Source organism: Pempheris klunzingeri, chromosome 1 (assembly GCF_042242105.1).
Source record: "Pempheris klunzingeri isolate RE-2024b chromosome 1, fPemKlu1.hap1, whole genome shotgun sequence".
NCBI classification, from domain to species: Eukaryota; Metazoa; Chordata; class Actinopteri; order Acropomatiformes; family Pempheridae; genus Pempheris; species Pempheris klunzingeri.
In genome coordinates this window covers 18,964,261-18,968,581 of record NC_092012.1, presented here as the reverse complement: position 1 = coordinate 18,968,581, position 4,321 = coordinate 18,964,261, and positions in this window count along the sequence as shown.

Here is a 4,321-nt window from a genome sequence, read left to right as displayed (position 1 = left end):
TGTCTGTCAGTTCATCCTTTGTTGAAGTGTTGGTACTGGCTTATGAGGGTGACACCCATATAGTCAGGTTCAGCCCCTTAGGTAAGTGTGTGTGTGTGTGTGTGTGTGTGTGTGTGTGTGTGTGTGTGTGTGTGTGTGTGTGTGTGTGTGTGTGTGTGCGTACGTGCGTCTATGTTTGCATGACAAATCACAATTTGCCAGTGAGAGACTGAAAGTTATCTATCCAGTTTTTATGGGGAGGAGGGGCAATAAAAGAGTACAAGGATCATTTAGACACATACACAAACCTCAAGTAAAGCTCATTTCCTGCAATTCACACATCTGCTTTGACTTCACTGAGCGCACACACACTTGCTCTCACAGTCGTTTTAATTAACGAAGGCCAGCACTTAGCTTAGTGTTCTGCAGTAAAGATAACACTGGGCAATGGAAATGTTGCATGGAAGTTCCAATGGTATTGTTTTGGGGGTCTCACATAAAAGATGCCTCCTTTTTATTCTCTGAGTACTTACAAACAAGAAATATATTACATTGGCATCCATACATATGACTCCACAATGCCCAGTACAGTGTTTTAGAGTGAGCTTTATATACTATATGAAATAGTTTTTGTCAGGGTTGAAGAGCCATTGCCCAACGGAAGCATGAAATGTGCCCAGTTTTATCTTGTTTTCAATCTCAGTCTCTGGTTGTAAAGCTTATGCCCTACTTAAAGCTCATCCAGCACTGTGGGAACCAGTGTGCCGTTGTTGTATCGTGACATAAGCCAAATCCTGTTTAACGGCCCCACATTTAATGTCAATGCGCTTGTTTGCCGGCGTTCAACAGTTAATACATCATTTTGGACGTATGTCGATGACATTCATTATAATTCCAACGCCAAAACAAAACAAAACTTAAATCAGTTTGTGCTGGTGCAGTTAGTGCTGACCTTGATGGTCGGAAAGATTTAGTGTGTGACTCTTCCCACTAGGTGTCAGTACAGGGCTTCGGTTGTAGCCTGCTCTCAAACTCCAAAGATTTTTCAGTTTTCAATGTGTGTTTTAAGTAGTGTGTGTACATTTGCACTTGTCTGTGTGTGTGTGTTTGCATCTATGAAATCATGTGCCTGCATGTTAATGTGTTTGTGTGTGTGTGTGTGTGTGTGTGTGTTTGTGCCTGTGTGTATGTGTGGAGTAGGCTCAAAAGAATGTCTGTGTCAGGTTGTGGACTCTCATTAAGATGCTCTGCCAGTGCATAATAAGCTGGCCATATGGTCAACATGGCGCTGGTATCTCCCCCCACCTTCAGGTGGTTCAGGAGTTTGAGAACAGTTCTATAATAATAACACACAGCAACCAGACAGCGAGGCGAGAGAGAGAGAGAGAGATTGGATGGATTTAATCTGGACGAGCAAGATCATTTCCAGGCTAAAATATTCCCAAAAAGATCTCTTATTGTTCTTAGAAGGAGGCGGGCATGGCTAACATACCACAAGAAGTGGTGTCAGATAAGAGTTTGGCGTCTGTCATTTTTCAGTAGCAGTGATCCCAGCTCGACAGGCCTGCTCCATGATCTGTGAAATGTTGTTCACATCACAATGGTAATGTCACCAAGGGCATCGCTGCTGCTATTCACAGCTGATGCCTCTCAGTTCTACAGAAAGGTCAGTAGCAAGGTACCCATCCTTGGCTCTGATTTGGACACACCGAAATGTTCACTGCCAAACTTTAATTAGTAGCCATATGGACTGTGTGTTGAGATTAACTTCCCGCTGTAGATACACATGGAAAAGCTATGTTGCCTCTCGCTATTTATCGGCTGTTCAGAGCCTGTAAAATGGCAAGGGAGGAGTCACTCATGAATGAAATGTTGGAATGACTCTAAATTCCCTAGATTGACTGGGAATATCTAGTGGGAACCACTTTCATCCCCACTCCCTTAAAGATACAATTTTTAAATTAATTTTGAATTTGAATTTGAATTGTTAATCAAGTGGCTGCGTGTAATGTGAAAGGGTGTGTGGCACTGCCAATGTCACTGCCCATTCTGCAGCTGTTTGTAGCTACAAGCCAGTTTGAGCTCATTGTTTCCGGTGATTATGGTTGGGGTCCCTCAATATAAAACTGTGGGCTGCTCACAAGCCAATTGTACAATACCTTTCCCAGAGTGAGTGGTGGAGAGCTGCAGTGAATGAGGGGCAGCTGATAAGAATTCACAACAAGTGGAGGGAACTGAGATATTTCTCTCAGCAGTCAATAGAGCGGGCAGGGCTAAAATAAAACCGACTTGTATCACATTTAAAAGGCAGCCAGACACTGTTGGATGTCCTTGTTGCTCTGTTTTTGTTTGACGTGTAGATAATATCAGGCAATAATTTGGTACATTATACATAAGAACTTGATAAATGGAAGCATCAGGGCTTGTTGCTGTGTTTGGTTTGGACTCTACTTTCTTCCCTCTAGCAGTCAAAAATTATAGCATTTATGTGTATGAGGAAAAAACATTTAGCTTCCAACTGCTTCAGCAGATACATTCAGATGCCAGAGAAGATTGTAATGTCACTGAGCAGAATGAATGTGAAAGAAAATATTGCTGATCAGTAAATTAAAGGAAAATAAACAAACAAACTGGAAGAGTTTCTGAAAATCATGTAAAGCAAGAGCTCCATACAGGCCTCAGGGCAGCGATTAGCTCTGATTGTGCCGAAAGAATATATTTAGGTCAGAATCAATTTAGGTAAGGCCCCCTCCAGTCCAACACACACACACACACACACACACACACACTGATTCCTCCACTGGCCACCGCTGTGGCTAACTTAGAGGAATGTCACATAGAACTATTCTTACAAACTGTGCTGCTAATTGCAAGGTTAAATTCCTCTGCACAAATAACTGATAACAAATAACAGTCTGAATGCAGTTTCTTCTCACCTTTTAGTTCATGTACATGTCTCATATTTAACCTCTCACTGACATCAATGCAGCAACGATATGGACTTCTCTTAGTAAATGTTCAGTATCATCAGATTTATCAGGGTGTTTCTGCAAACGTGGCTGTATGTCATCAAAACAAAACAAGGATCAGGACAGTCCGCTCTTTAAAAAAGAAACGTAATCTGTAAGCATGGCTTTACCTGCCCTAAGATCACACTTGTTACTGGAAGTGCATTAAATTCCCAAGTGTGGGAGAAAAATTGGTTGACAGACTGAATGTAATTGGTGAAATTCTAATAATAGAATAGAAATGAAAAGGTGGTGTGAAATCTTAATTAGAGACTGCTATTTTCTGTGCAATTGATTTGGTATAGGTTGCACGATGGTGAGGGAATTTGCATTAAATTCACAGTAAATCTAAAATGACTTTATAGACGGATCAGGAACACTTTTAATTTGATTACAAAAGAATTCCTGTTACATATTAAGAGTAAAGAAAAAGCTCATGTCAGGCCAAATATGAACCACGCTTGTTACACTGAGTGATGAGCCCTTAGAATATAATGCAATGTATTTTACAAAGGGGAGTGTAATTCTCTGAGAGACACAAAATCAGCCGTAATCAAACAAACAAAAGAGGCTTGTAAGCAGAGCAGGAACCTGACCCCCTTTATTCTCCTGCCACAGTAGCTGATGGCTCACAAACACTAGATACTGTTTAGCTGGAGATATACGTGCTTTTAACTACACGGTTGCCTGCGCATGACGGCTGTCTCGGGTTTCCTGCGTCTGTCTGAGGCATTGGTAGTACATGTCCTCAGAGATTAACGTTCCACGTCCACAGGACTCAACACGCATATGAATGGTGGGAGCAGTATGGGGATGTGACATGGTCTGGGGTCAGTTGTAGGGATGGGTACCACAACCCGGTATTAGACGGGCCCTGGGGCAGAATTATGAAACACCTTAGTGTCGATAAGCTCTGACGTTATCAGTTCTGCTTATCGTTATTGGAGAAATGAAGAAAACGTAGCAGATTTTCTATTAATGTTTTGCACATCTTATCTCACCAACTCGGTTCCTAATTTGCAATAAAAGCAAGACATTCATCTTTGATGCATTTTTAGTCTTCCAAACCCAGAACAGAGATCTGTCTCTTAGCCTGTGTATGTCTCTCTGCCTTTTTCTATCACATCTAGTGAAAGTGCATGTAGCCCGTAGTTCATCTCTTCTTGCGCCTGTGTGGGTTCTATACCAGCAGCCCAGAGCCCACACATGACTAGATCATACAACATGAGAATAATGATTGAAAATAGCCGTTATAAGATTTTGGAACTTTTTTTGTTGCAGTTACAGTGAAGCAACCCGATCCTCCCTCTACCATCGATGGTCCAAGCCAAAAA